The sequence below is a fragment of the Onychostruthus taczanowskii genome, unplaced genomic scaffold, assembly GCF_017590055.1.
Source record: "Onychostruthus taczanowskii isolate IOZ18803 unplaced genomic scaffold, ASM1759005v1 scaffold70, whole genome shotgun sequence".
In the NCBI taxonomy this organism is placed as follows: Eukaryota; Metazoa; Chordata; class Aves; order Passeriformes; family Passeridae; genus Onychostruthus; species Onychostruthus taczanowskii.
In genome coordinates this window covers 3122334-3138588 of record NW_024504787.1, presented here as the reverse complement: position 1 = coordinate 3138588, position 16255 = coordinate 3122334, and positions in this window count along the sequence as shown.

Sequence of the window (16255 nt, the reverse complement as noted above, 5' to 3'; positions counted from 1 at the left end):
AATGAGTGTTTCTCTCACTCACCCATGCCCCATCCTCCTCCTTTTTCTCAGCTTGTGTTGAATGATGAATGCAATGCCGCAGAGTGGGGAATATGCCTTTGGTCAGCCTGGGTCAGCTGTACCAGCTTTGACCCCTGCCAACCCCTTGTTCAGCCACAGCCTTTGCAGGGTAGAGGTTAGAGAGACTCATGAAGGTGTGCAGGACCAATATAAATGTTGAATGTGGGTAATGCTATAGACCTCATCCATTTTGTCTTGTTCAGTTGCAGTTCATCACAATCATAAATAAATATTTAACAAATATTTAATTTTACAGTGTCTTAATTGAAACATTTATTTCTCTTTTCTGTTTTTGTTTACTTAAGGAAAATTTCACTAGATCTGCATGTCCTAAATAAAAGTTCCTCCAAAATTTAAGGCATTTTAAAAATGCTCAAGCAAAACATCTCAATTTGGAATTGGGGGGATGACTTTGCTTTTGCTGTTTGCATTTTCTTCATCGAAGCTGTAAGGATTTTGAAAATTGGTTGAATTTCTCTAAACATCTTTATTTTTCATTTGTTCTGAAGGAAACAGTGGGGGAAAAGTACTATTTTACAAATATACCAGAGTCCAAGGTCATATGTCTCCTGATATTTACACAAAACCAACTTTCTTCTTATGATGCCAAGAAGCATACCTCAGAGATGAGATATGTGTGGGATGCAGTGCAATTGTACAAGACAGTTCTTCCCAGTTTGCAGAGAGCACAGGCACATTTTAGCCCCCAGCTATTCAGCACTGGCTCCAAAGCTCAGAATTGTTCATGCATTTAATTCTGGAGACCATCTCAGCCGAAGCAGCAGTGTGCTGGCTGTGATGGCAACAATTACGCTTGCTTTCAGACATCATGCACTGAGGGCTGAAAGTTTTAGCCAAACCACAAATAAGGTCTTCTGTAGAAACTGAATGTTTCTCTGTTAAAGTGTCTTTTAATCAAAGACAGGTACAGCCTATTGAACACTTCTTTAAAATTATCCTTTAGATAAAGGACAAGGAGATAACACCACTCTGCTCAGTGGTTTGCAATCCTTGCAGTGTTGGGCTACTAGCAGTGCTCACCATCTATTAAAATTGAGCTCAGGACCTTGAAAATTAAAAACATGTGTTTCTATTGTTTCAGCTAAAATGTCACTGTCAGCAGATGAAGGTCAGTGGTCGTGTCATGACCTTTTTAAAGTATTGCAACAGCTAGATGGAATTTTGGCTGATATTTTTACACTCAGGAGAGAAAAGGGAATCCAGAAGTTTGTGCTATGTAGCTTTTTTCCCCCACGAGCTGTGTTTTCTGCATATCACCCATTCCCAAGATACCTGGATCTTCAAGTTCTCCAGGGAGCTTCACACGTTACTGACACATCCCAGTGATAGTTACAGTTCTGTTTTCAGATTTACTCTTGCATAAGAGCAGTACAGTCTCATCCAGCATAAGACAAGTACAGAATACCCCCAAGAATTCTTGTAAAGCCACAGTTAAACAGCACTTTCCAAGTCCCTGACTCTGAAGACCACATGACTGCCTTCCTGTTCATCCTGTTCATTCTGAATACACCACATAATGGATCCTCTTGTAAAATATCGTTATTTTACTTTACACCTACCCATTGTTTGCTTTTCAATGGGTTAATTACCCTGTCCATGCACTAAAGAGGACCAATATAAATAACATTTTTGTCCAAGATGTATATTTTTAAGTAATGTATCTATACTTTACTTGTGACTACAAAATGTTTGACATACAATATCATAGGTGACATTTGTAGGCCTGTTTTTGTTTTGAAGGACTGCAAACATCATGTTTGTTGGTTTACCATGTAACTGGATATCAGTAATACTTCTAATATTTGTGTTACTTCTGTTGCACAGAAACAGAAGGGATTTGCACTTCTCAGGTTTTCATCTTACACCCAGTACTTAATTCAGTTTGCAGTGATGCGTCCTTGCCACATACAAGATACAGGAAGCACATTTGAGTCTACAATAAATTAGAGCACCTATTTCTTTTTTTCAGGGCACGATAAATAAATAGGATGTAAAAATAAAATGCTTTCCAATGTGGTAGTGCAAGTATTTCACCTTTTTTAGTGCAAACCACTAACTTGTCTAAGTGATATCTGCCCTGTTTGTTTGATGCTAAACTGGAGTACAACAAAGGTAAAAAGAACTATTACATTTGCCATAGAGATGGCAGGTCAAACTCCCATAGAAACCACATTAGTGATGAAAACAAACAAATACAATTTAATTACCTGCAATCAATACAAAAAAATTCTCTAGGCTGCATGCAAGCTGTGAAAAATAGCAAATTAATGTTCTGTCACAGCCCACAAGCATAAGAACACAAAGATTCCATAAGTAAAATATGATTGCAAGACAAACAAAGTAACTGCAAAAACCAGCTAGATCAGCTCTCCCTTTAGGAGCAATTTTTTTCTGAATTACCTAAGTAACACAGCCATATGCGTCCTATTTTCATAAATCATATAAACATTTAGGATCCCAGTGGGATCTAGACTCCAAAGTACCCCTGTGATTTATATGTGTATACACAAGTCACTTAGGTGCTTTGAGGAAGGCTACTTCTGGATTTTCTTGGTTTTAACTTAAAAAGATGAGGAAGTGCCTTATATGGTTGCAGGATTTTTTCAATGCCCAAATAATACTTTTGGATTTTCTGCTATAGGTGTCATTTGATAAGTCATTTTGTCACTTGGTAAAGAAAAAAATTTAAGTCAAAAGGACCACCTAACCTCTTTTTGGGGAAAAAAGAAAAAGAAAAAAGGAAAGAAACTAAGCCAAAAAACATGGATCATCTTGTGCTAGGCTGTCACAATGATTTTTATATACAATCGATTCACAATGAGGCTAGACTCTGTACTGTTCTTTATTTCATTGATTTGGCGTTGTTTTTCCTTTTGTTGTTTGCCTGCCTTTGTGGATATATGTATTCTGTTTTATATTTTAATTTTAAATCTCTGAAGCAATGTCATAGGCCATCTTTTAATTGCTCATAGGCAATCAAAGGAAGAAGGGCTACAAATAGAAATCATGTCAAGAAACACTGTCATATGTTTTTTTTTTTCTTCTTTAAATAGAAGTAATAGCATACCTTTTTCTTTTCAGAAACGTTAGTAATAGAAAGACTATGACATGAGAAAAATAGGCTAGGAACAGATGATATAAGTACAGTGACATTTGACTTTTCTTAAATATAAAAAGGAGATAATTATTAGTTTTACTATCTGTGAAGTATTTGTAGATAGCTATTCACACGTTTATTAATGGACATTTAGGTACATCAAAGTTCAGCTGTTCCTGTGCTCTGCTAGAAAAAAGAACAGGAATCCAGCCAGGTTCTAGCCTGAAAGTTACTATTGTGTTACTCTATGTACATGAGGAAGTAGAAAGGGTGAAAATAGTGAAAACAAGCAGAAAAAGGGCAAGCTGTGTTATTTCTATTTTAAAATATATTTTCTAGCAGTGTGGTACAGAAAGCACCATCTTAATTTTCAACGGGTAGATACTGAGGCCCTTCCCTTTGCTGTAGATCTGGAATAAATACTTGATGACTTCAGGCTTTTTTTTCTTGTTTCACACCATTTTGCCTGAGGTCATAACCTGGACCCTTGACATTCACCAAACCCCCTCTAGTCCAAATGTAATTTGCACCACCAGTGAATTCATTTTTCAGCCTCAGACCTTGAGTCTCCTTCCCTAAAAAGTCAACAAAACAGTATCAGAAAGTGTCAGTGTTAGAAAACGTATTTTGCTGTATAATAGGGAACATAATTTCCTCCTCCAACAGATTTCCAATCTAAATAGTCTCTTATTTAGAATCCTGCATGCACTGGTAAGTGACGTTTTGGTACCCAGCTAGAAATGAGCAATAACATTCAAATGAAAATTGGAAGCTGAAGATCTAATCATTAACAACAGATGGTTCAATGTGAATCTGATAAACAAGTTGTTGGTCCCCATCACCTCCCCCTCCCCTTCTCCTGCCCGTTTCTTTTCTTTTCCCTTGCATATGTTTTTGAGTATGCAAGTTGTTTTACCACAGTCAAATCAACACGGGAAAAAGGCATTCCAAAACCAAAAGGTAAACCTCATGGTAAATCTGGAATACATTCAGGTGGATGTGGAAATCACTTGAGCGTCTAGTGCTGAGGTGTCTGAGATTTAATTCAGACAGTTCAGTTAGCACAGTGGCAGTTTTCTTAGGCTCTGGATTGTCTCCCACATTGGTCCATGTCCCAGTATTCTCAATGCACAACCTGCTACACTAAAAAATCCAAATATGAGAGACTTAGCTTGCCCCTTGCATGCTCATGTGCAGAACACAGTGAAAGGCAGTTGGAAACCTACAATTACATTTGGTCTATCATGGCTGGATTTCATCCCAGTTTTACAATAGGTCCTTCTTTCTCTTTCTTTATTCACCAAAAAGAGAGTCCTTGCCTATGTGCATGATCACATACTAAACACAAAGGAGAACATGGAACACAAAAGTGCAACATTATCAAATCTATTATCTTCAATAAATGAAGAACACATATGGGTAAGATACGGAAGTATGCAATTGTCCCGTTTAACATCCTTCTTCTTATTTGTTGTTGTGGAAGTTCAAAAGCTGCACAAAGGCTTTTTGGTCAGATAAACATAGTTATTTTGCTCTGCATTAAAGCAGTTTCTTCAATCCAAGTTGAACAAATCTAAGTTAAAAGTAATTTTATTTTGAGTAAGCCCAGGAACCCTAGTGGCATAATTGTCCAAATGCTACAAGTTTAAAGAATTAGTATCAGAGTAAAGCATTGAGCAAATAGCACGGTCCCCCATCTCAGGAATTGCAGACTTGGAAGTGCACTGTTGGAATATATCCAGACTGAGACTGAAAAGGGACCACAGGAGCTCCACTGAATTTTCACAGATTACCCAAGGTAACTTTTGAAGGAGGCTCAACAGTACTGGAGAAAGTATAGGGAGTCTAAATCATTAATAGACAGGACTGGGAACTTGTGGGTCTCTAAATTCTGGTTTGCAGAGAATATATGGTATCCACCATTTAAAGATAAAAAGCACCCATATTCTATCTGAACAAAGATTAGCCTGCCCCATTGCCATGAGCACCTCTACAGTGTCACAAATGGTCATGTACAACTCAGGAAAGGGAGGAAAATGGGGAGTACTTAAAGCCATGCTGTTATCAAGAAATGTAAACCTTAGACTACAGTCCTGTCTGCAATGACCACCATAAAAGAAAAATATATTTACGGATTCTGATAATTATAGATTACAGGACTTCCTAGAGCATTGTCCCAGAGTTGTGAGGGAAAATGGTGAAAAAATCTGAAGTCCTAAAACACCATGGCATTGAAGAACGTTAGGCTTCTGAGATTGACTGTAGCTTTCTTTTGTTTCTAGACTGGAAAATAATTTCTTCAGAAGAAATGATGCATTAAACACAGTTTTCCTACCCATAGAATGGCTTCACGTTCTTTTGAACATGGAAGGAATAATCACACCAAATCAAATAAGCTTTGAGGTTTGATGCAAAATATTTATGTTCAAAGCAATGAATTATTTTCAGTAGTTGCCAACCCATGACAGATTCAATCTACATCTGTAAACATCAGAACATTTTATATTCTGATACAATTTTCCTGAATTTACCATAGAGACAAGATTTTTGTGTGTGTGCATGTTAATCCCAGTGTAAAATATCCCCAAATCAATCAATCAATTGATTAACAAATTAAGTGCTAAATAATGGATGGGACTGTGAACATTTCCTGACAAGATGCTGAGAATAAAATATGTGTCTACAATTCTTTTGTCTAATAGTCAGCCAACAAAGCATTGCACTGTTTTCTTTAGGAGTTTACATAAATGCTTGGAAAACAAATGGAAAAATGTGTTCAAACAATATTTTAGCATTCATATAAGCCAGCAGAAATGGTCATTACACTGAAAAATGAATAAAATTCTTTTTCTTTCAAATTAAATTTTAATGTAGCAGAACTTTACATGATCCCAGAAACATAAATAAATACAAGGTGACAACTAAGTATTTTCCACCGCTAATTATGCTATTAGTATTGAACGTTGTGTAAAGTTCTCATGAAATAATATTGCTAAATGCTAAAAAAAAAAAAAAAGGAAGACAAAGCAAGAGTTGCGAAAACACTGAAGAATTCATGTAGTAAAGTTTGTCTTATGCAAGAACTGCATCTTATTTTTTTTCATTCCTAATTTTGTTTTATGCTGGCACGTGACTAACATTTGGGCTGTCTGATACCACAGTTTTGAGTCTCTTTGTATATGTATTTTACAACTGGGTCTTAGTCACTTTAAGCTGTTTTCACATGGATGTGTCAATCTATATTTTTGTGCATCACTAAGTGTCTTGCAGCGAGTGAAAGCAAAAGAAAGGGCTTTTTTTTCTTTTAATAATGATCTGGAAAGGCAACTATCACAGTCGTTTTGCAAAAGCAAAGTGAGGCATGAGTGAGTAAAGTGTCACATTAGCCTGTGGATGTTTCTGTGGTTAAATCAGAACTTGAACTCTGCTCTCCCACAGGCCAGGCTAACAGTTTATTTTCCCTACTGTTTTCCCCACTTCATTTATAAGCAAATGTACCATCTATTGCCCACACATGCACATGCCACTCAGACTTGCTGTGATCAACATGTTGTGAAACAACAGTCTAGTTTGGACTGTTTAGGGCTGCTGGGATAATGATTTTGTATGACTGCTCCACTTCCCAGTGGAGTTGTGTTTTCCTAGATTTGCTTTAATGCAAGTGCTTTTTGCAAATAGAGGAGACACTGGAGAGGCTTGCAAAAACACAAACCCTTTAACAGTTCATTGGGAAGCACAGAAGGATCCCTTGCTAACCAGACTGACTGTAGCTGTTCAGCTGAGCAATCCCGTCACTCTTATGGTCGCTCCTAATATTTGATGGCATGCCTCATCACACCATCTCTGGAGGCACTGCATTGGAAATTTGAAAAGATGCCAGTCTTCTGGAAGGATACTGCTGCTGATTGAACGGTGAGGCTATGACTCTAGGTTCCTGTTTCACATCTCAGGCTTATTAAATTCCTGTCTACACCAAAACTTAAAAGAAAACAAAAGAATGTAGAAGTTTGTTTCATGCAGGATTCAAAGGGATGCTGGGTTTGTGACTGACCTGTGGTCAAATATCTACAAATGTGGAACAAAAAAAAATCAAAAAATGAAAGAAGATGTTATTTCTCTACATCCAGGTACAGAATGCCACTTGGCTACTGCCCAGTCTGAAATCTTGCTGCAGTCACCAGTGGCTCTCCCACACACTCTAAGAGCAAAACATTTTCTATATTTGACTCAAATTTCTAAATATTTCACAAAATATTAAGACCATCCCACAAGCTTAGGGTTGAGGGACTTAAAATAAGTGTAAGTGGGAATAAAAATCCATTTGCACAGACTTGTGTCCAGAAGGATGAGGGAGTAGAGAAATGGGCAAAACAAAACAAAACAAAACAAAACAAAAACACCTGAGTGTGGAAAAGATATTTCAGTCTCAAAAGCGTCCCAGAGGGCTAGTAAAAGTTCTGAGACTTTTTTTTTATTAATTTTGAGAACTTTAAAAGGTAAAATGAAAGAAAAGACAGCTGGCACCTCTAAGGACATCAATAAAAAAATATTTTGCTTGTCTTAGAAATTTGCTAAAACAAGTTTGTATAGAAATCTCTGTATCTATATTTTATTTCAGGTTTTTGCAAATTTTAAACCCAGATTGGCAGAAGTCAGGTAAACCTGGTGACAGAGGAAAGTATGTGTTGAAGTTGATGGAACTTGGTTTCAGGGTGTATGTTGTTAGTGAATTAATAGCTCTCATCACTTTCTGTGTTTTCTCTGTTATCTTTAAATAGTGTTGGAATAAAGGAACTAAAAACAGCTCGGGAAAGAAAGAAAGTAAGATTTTGGTTTAGCCTTTGACAGTGAAAGCAATGATTTGTAGTTATGGGCTCAAAAGCACACAGATAATAGCTCAGACATTTGGACTAATCTGAAGTTAGATATTTCACATAAATGTCCCACCCCTTTATAATGCTTCTGTATTTCAAATTCTTTTCTTTATTAAATAATGAAAAATCTGTCCTCAGACAGATCTTAGTCTTCAGCTAACCTTGGTAAAAAAATTTCCTTTTGAAAGCAATAAATACCTAGTTAAGTTCTAAAATGTTAATAGCTGTGCAAATAGTTACTGCTGTCTAAATGAGTGACCATTTAATGAATCACTTCCACCAAAAAGGTCAGTGTAGCAAGTCCCATGTGCATCATGTTATTACAACTTACCAGTAAATGACCACATTAATATTAACTGACAGATTGCAGACCTTTATGTTTATGTGCAGTAGGTTTCTGGAAAGTGCACTTCTGGGAGGTGTTAGAAAACTTTCTGCCAGCATATCATCCTGTAAATCGTGCTGTTTTCAGGTCATTACTTGTTCAACCTGTGGACACCTTGTTATGGAGCTTTTTGAATGAGAAGTATGTTAGTGAATAAAGTACACTTGACCTCTCACCTTCAAAGTCCTTTCATTTCAAGCGTCTGGGACATGTCACAGATAGGTGTTTTTATCAGGCAGACCCTTGACAGCTCTGAAATGGCCAGTTTTGTGCACTCAGGTCAGAGACAGTGTGCAGCAGCAAACTTTGATACCCTGATGATGCTGATAGTTGTTGTCTCTGTGATAAAGGTGAATTTCTAAGTTAAGCATAATGTATCAAGCTTGTACTAGAGACCTGTCATAACACCATGGCACAGAATTCCCTCACTGAGGGCAAACATGCCGGGTGTTCACCAGCATTTTAACTCAGCTACAGATTGCTGAACTGTTTTTGGTAGCACTGGGCCACTTAGACAAAAGCCTCAACTGTCTTAATAGGGGTGTGCCTAATGCAAAGGTCAGAGCACAGGCTGGAGCTCTGTCCTGCAGAAGAGGAGGCCAGGGTTCTTGACTTTGCACATTGTAGGAGGCCACAAAAACTGCTCTTTCTCCTCTAGCCTGTCATGTGGCTGTGAGGAGGTCATAGCTCATCAGAGAGAAGGGATGAATGGATTAATCTCATTCCACATGGGAAGATTTCTCCTCACCCAAGGTCTCTTCACCTGACCTCTCCTTCCGTCTTTTCATTTTGTCTACCTTCAATGATCTACTTAGAGCTCTTGACCTTCAGACCTGTAACATACCCAAGCTCAAGACAGGAAAATCAGGCATGCAAACAGTCTGCGTCAATGCTCCTGTAGATCTCTGAGAAAGGTAACTCACTCCTGACCACTGGTAAGCCATTCCTACCTCCTCAGAAATTTACTGAATAAAATGAAGATGCTGAAAAAGTGGTTGTGAAGTTAAGCTTTTGTACTCTTTTAAAGAAAGGACCACCAGCCCCCAACATACATTTTCAGAGAGTGTAGAGAGAAAAAATGCTATTAAAAAAAAATCCCTACTTGCTAGTGTCCTTTTAAATTATGTAAAGCCAATTTCTTGTAATATTGTCACTGAACAAATAATCAGTTCGTTGAGGAAGATTTGTGGCTGCAATTATTTATTCATTTTAATGTTTGTTATTAAGCCTTCCTCTTGCTGTTTGCACCCATTATATGATGAAAGATCAATACAAAGAAGATGAGGAAGTGCAGAAATGACGGTTAATTATCAGGGAGTAAAGAGGAGAAGAGCAGCCCCAGTACAAATGCCTGTGAGATCTACAACCAGTGTTTTAATCTTTTGCTAATATTAGCCTTTGTTTTGTAGTGTGAAGTGGTTTTGTTGTTGTTGGTTTTTTTTTTGTTTGTTTGTTTTTTGTATTGTTTTGTTGGGGTTTTTTTCAACCTGGATAGTAAAGTGAACACTTGAGACAAGTTTTATCATGCTTTTCTATTACATTCAATAGCAAGGATTGAATTAGAAGAAGCAGTGGTTCCAAGTAGATAGATGGAGTCTGCAGTTGAGAAACAAGATTTTGAGGTTTTTTTCCCAATTAAATAAGTGTCTGGCTATATAATTTTTTCCCACTTTCTTGTGTTTCTACAGGGGTAAAACAGTAGACTCACTCTTGCCTTCTTCTTTAGTATTTTGTAATCTAAAAATAGAAAGTAATATATCTTACTAATATCACAAGTATGTGTCTGCATCTACATAGGCCCGGGCTCATTTATATATATATATATATATATGTATATATAAAGACATATAGCAAAATGTCAATATTTTGTAGCTTAGATTAAATTGTATCATTGTTATCCAGGATTAACAGAAATGAAAATTCTGGAGATGCATTACCATTATTTTAATTTATTCAACAGTGGAGAAGTGAAATACATTTCAACCATTTCTTTCAAAATAGCATATTTTCTGTTAAATGTAATCTTTCTCCAGCAAAATTTTTACTTTCTGACTGCCAAAATATTTGATACTTGTTAGTTTGTCTGAGGTAATATCTCCTGGTATCAGGATACTCAGTTTGATTTTTTCAACTGGGGTTGCAAAGTGCTTTTTCCTGTATCATACCAAAGAGGTGTCACAGTCTGCAACACTATGGACTGCTCAAAGAACTCTTAAATGGACAACATTGGTAATTCAGCTGTGAGCCCTCATGTATCATAATAAACCTAGTGAGTTCATGGGCTACCCAAGTGGCAGAAAGCCTGAAAGTAGGTGTATGTTCCAGATTTTATATAGGTCTCAAGGGTCTCCTTCTAAATGCTTATGAAATCCATCATATATCTTCAGGCCAGCCCTGAAAGTTGCCTTTAATGAAAATCTCCCACAGTCTAGATATTAGTACATACAGATGACAGGTAACTATGGTAAATATCTCTCAGAGTCACTTTCTGTTAATGTGGGGCCAGGAACTCTATTAAAATGACAAAAATAATAATGTCTCTGAAATCATCCTCTCTCTTGCTACATGTCCACAAAACTTTTGCCAAAGCTGCCTTAATTTCTAACTGCTTTTCATCTGTCTTCTTGCCATGGTTCAGCAAAAAATAATTCACAAGATGACACAGTTTCCTTGCCTTTTTTTCTTTTTCACTTCATAACAAATGTTTAATAGTAGTAAAAATAAAATTCCTTAATTGCAGTAAATTCATATAAGTTTTCCTTCTCATCCAGATTCTTATCTGAAGAAAGATATTCCCTTCAGCACTACTTATTTCAGCCATGCACTTCATTGAGTTATTAACTTACAGAAATACTGAATTTCACAATGAGAAGAAAGACACTTTTAATAATATCAATTACTTTATGGTATCAGTTACACTGTGTTCAGCATGATATTTTTGGTGCCTCTGACAACAGTGAGACTGAAAGTACCCACAAATACATATTTGGAGCAGCAGTTTTCTGTCTAGTCTGTAAAACTGTGAACCATAGAGAAAGGCAGCAATCTATGCCTACAGCTATGCACCTGATATTTAGCTATCCTGTTTCATTCTTGTGAGTCATCCTATTTGACTTACATAGGTAAATCTAACACATCAGTGTTTGCAGTATTAAGCTTTAACAACAGTAACAAAAACCCTGGATATTTTCAGCATAGATAAATCCATCTCATTTGCTTTACTAAATGCTGCCTGGCAAGCAAAGTTATAGAATTTAGCAGCACAAGGCACAAACCAGTTGGAAACAAATCTGAAGCTCTGGAGATCACTCACAGAATTAAGTGCATTTCAATGTGTAGGTAGTTGTCAGAAGTGCTCCATAAATCTCATTCCAATAAAAATATTGCATGATTATTTTTTCCTTGCATACATATCTGAATAAAATAGAAACCTGTCTTTCCTAAATGCTCTTGTCAGATTTTAGAGGTTTTTTTTTTCCTCATTTCTTTCTTTGCTGAATTGAGTTCCTGTTACAAAAACAGATGTTGGAAGAAATACATTTCTTGGCAAAGTTAAGAGCTACAGAGGAGAGCAAGACATTGTTCTTCATTTTACTATGTACTTTCCCTTGAAACTTACTGACTGCTTAAATCATCTCAGCTACACAGGAGCCTTTAGCAATAAAATAAAAACTGTATTAACCACTAAATTTTATACATAACTGGTATTTCTCATCGACACAGAGTTTATGAAACATGTCAACTTCTGAGTCCAATTTATATGAAGGCAATCATAATCTGAGGGCATATTAAATGATCTAGCCAGAAATTGTGCAAATAAAATTAACAAATTTATTAATTTTCCTCCCCCCTCTGAAGATCCACTTGCGGTTTTCCATACTCTTGGCAAGAGATGAATAGAAAGCTGAATACAGAAGTTTAGCCTCTCCATTAAGTTGAAACTTCCTGCTGGGATTTGAGGAAAAGTCTGGCATAGAAAGAGGTAACCATTTAGCTTCTGGGCTTCTTGGCCTCTCCAGCTGAAAGGAAGCACAGGGCCAGAGGTTATGTATTATTCATTTTCAATTGGACTCAGTGGAGAAATTTGAGAGTTTACTACATAAATATGTTAAATTTAAGTACATCATGCATTTCCATAAAACTCACTGAGGCCCAGATTCATCATTTCCTCCCAGCTCAACAAACTGCTTTAAAGCATGCTCAAATTGACTTCAACAGAGCTGTAAGTACTTACTGAAAGTTCAGAGTGTCCTTAAATGATTTGGAGAATAAGGACCATCTGCATATGTGCAAGTGCTTTGCTGAGCATTCGTAATGACCAATCCACAGCCCCAAGAAATCCATGAGGTTTCTCTATTGATGTCACTGGGTTTCAGATTTAGTCTTAACAGTTGGATATTTCCAGTTCAGAGTCTCTTGTTGCTTTCTTGAAAGGAGATGGCATTCAGCCTTTCATTGCAACGTCCCATGCTTTGTATTAGAAAGCCCTGGAAAACATTCTAAGGTTTCTTACCTAATGGTGTCTGTGGGCCTTGTCGTGGTTATGATTTTAAAATGCACTGCTCAAAAGTGACAACGAACAGAACAGAATCAGAATAATAATTCCTGTAGAAGCAGATTCGAATGCCTGTGCTGTCTCTGCCATGGGGAGTGGGGCTTTTTGTCAGGGTAGGAAACTCCACGCTACCTGTGGCACACTTAGAGATGCATTTCCAACAAAAGGGACCCATTGTAAAGCTGTTTATTACCAAGATGGTTACAGATATTCGGGTCTAAATTTAATAGTGTTGTGAATGAACCACATTATTTATCAGACCCTCTTCCTACAGTCAGATGAGTTGAGAGCAATCTATGCTTCAGCCAGTTTCCTGACCCACATTAAGGTTAATGCAGGACAATTGAATTATGTTCCATAATCCTGATTTTGAAGGCAATTTCATTCTTACTTATTTCAGCACCTTCTGCTTTTAATGACTGCTTCTCTTTTTTCCCCCACTTATTTATAGGACTGTTTATACTACCCATGAGATGACCAGATATTTAAATTCTCCCTGAGACTTGTCCTTTTCCTCAACATCCTGAAGTAAATTATTCACAGGAGCAATTCTTGCCTTCTCAATCCCCACTCTTCTATGCCTCAGAAAGAAACTTCAATAAAACCTTCTTGTTTTACTATGGTGCACCAATGTGGTAGTTATTAATAATTTTCTAAATCATTCTTCATAATATATCTGGAAAGGGCAGAAACTTAGATTCCATTGAAAAAGCTATGAGTGTGAGAAATTAGCATTTATTAAAAAGCATTTATTAAATGAAAATAAGAACTGGTTCACAAATAAAACAAAATAAACTGAGCCAATAAAAAAAAACCCCCTTAATTCAGCAAATTAAGAGAAAACTCTTGAATTTTGCAAAAAATGCACATTCAAGGCATAGGTGCAGAAAGAGAAAACCAGAATGTGAGGGCAGCAGTGGCATCATCTCAGTCACAAAATTAACAAACAGACACCATTCAGTGCTTCCATGAAGTGGGCTCCTGGAAAGAGACAAGGCATGGTTCTGAGAAGACCATTTGTGGCATATTACACAGAATTTAAGTATCCATGTTGGCCACTTAGTTTAAGTCTAGAAAAGACTCACAAAAAATGGTCTAATGGTTTGAAGAAAGGCTTTAAAATGGAAAAAAAAAATCAAAGGTAAAGAGGAGATGTACTGGAAATTTGAAAATTTGTTTCATTTAACAGAGAAAAGTCGCAAAGTCAATCGCTGAACACTGGAGTTGAATTCAAAGGAGAAATCAGGCCCTCATATTTAATAAGCCTAGATAAACAAATTTTTGGAACAAACTGCCAAAGGGAATGATAATTTTTACTTGGTGGGTTTAATTCAGCACTGCAGACTTTTCTAGACAATGTTTGCCATACTGTAGGCTGCTATGCTAAATATAGGAACAGCTAGATAAAAGAAAAGGAAATTATTTATGCAGGGTATGGGACTAGAAAAATGAATTATTCCATTGGGGTCAAATTTTTATATGATCTTATGGATACTGGGTGATCAGAGGGTTTTAGAAGTTTCCTTATAATGAGAAAATAGAGCTGTTCAGTCTGTTCCCTTTATCAAAGTAAGGAGTTGACTGTATTGTAGTCTGTAAGTAGGAATTAAAAGAAAACCAGAACAAAAACCACAACCATGACAAAACAAGACCAAAACTCATTATTAAGTTGTTGAAAGCTGGAATCTCAAAGTTTAGGATGGATACATGGATGGAAGGATAGAAAAGGAGTTAAGGATGACAATTTAAGTGTTTGGGTTAACACAGTGCAGGAATCTTTATTGCTTTAACTCTTGCTGCAAATACTTTAATGTCTTTCTAAAGGACACAATGCAAAAAATTGACTGAACCTGTGGGTCATAAGGGATCACATGGCACTGTTGGAAGCACCTCTTTTGACACTTACCTCGGGGAATTTCAAATACCTACACCATTCCTAAAATCCGCAAACCCCGCAGAATGAGGCATAGTCTGAGCCATACTGCTTGGACATGCTTTATCAACAACAATTTTTATTGTCAGAAAGGTTTTAAAAAAAGCAGCCTTCTGTCACAGTGAGCAACACATTTGTGTTTCAATTAAAATAGCTGATTTGCCTACAAAAGTTTTTACTGTGATGCTTTAGAACACAGTGAAAGACCTGCTGGCATGGGAGAAGAATCACGATATCACACTGCTATCTCCTCTCTTCTGTATTTGTACGTTTTGTAGCTTTTAAGACCTGTTTCTATTTTTAGTCTATTGCTGCAATAAAAAAATGATAGTCACTTGTGTTATGTTATTAACTCTACCCCAAAGAGTTCTCGTTCATTTCCAGATAAATATCATTTTCTGTTGTTGATTATTTGGATATAGACATTAAGAAGGATCCTGATAAGCTCCTGTGCCACATGGAAATATGGCAGGATCATTCCCAGGGGTTATGCTGTAATATTTCAAGTGCTTAGAGTAATGATGTAAATGTCAGATGGCATAAACCAAACAGGTTTTTCAAACCCACTTCGTAGTCAGCACCCCAGGTTTCAGAGCAGTGCCTTGGTTTGCAAGCTCAGAATTCCACTGGATTATGGTGCAACATCTGTTGTCTTCAGGAGCTGTGCTGGATTTTAATACAGTTTTATCCAACGTAAATTACTTGGGTTAATTGCAGCAATGTTGAAGACTCCACCCTAAAAAGTAAGACCTTTTAGAGACAACTGTGAAGTTTAGGAGCTTATTAATGAAAGTTCCTAAATTAAATTACTGACATTTAGCAGAAGGAATACTGTTCACTCTTTCCCACCAACCCAAGTCACTTCTAACCTTCCATAACAAACTGAAGCATTCCCTTTTTCTAGAATTTAAGGGGAGTGCCAAAAATAAAAAAGAAAAAGGCAAAAGAACCAATTCTGTGATCCTTGTTCACTCTGAAAAATGCATATTCTTAGTTTGTGAGCAATGATAAAATTCCCCATTCTCTATCATACAATGTTAAAAATGAAAATAAGTTATATATCTTCAATATGACTAGGTTTTCTTGTGCTTTTTGACCTATTTAATATTGTCAATTTTTTCATTGCATTATCAGCATGGAATGAAGAAACAGTAATATAAAGTTGTGTCTCCAACAATCCACAGCAGTCTTACTTTTAATACCATTTCCGTAATGACCATGTACCAAAATACATAATTTCTTTTCACAAGTTAGTGTTGATTTATTTAATGTTTTATAGTTGCTTTGATTTTTCTTGGTCATTTCTGATATTGCCTTTACTTTTATCATA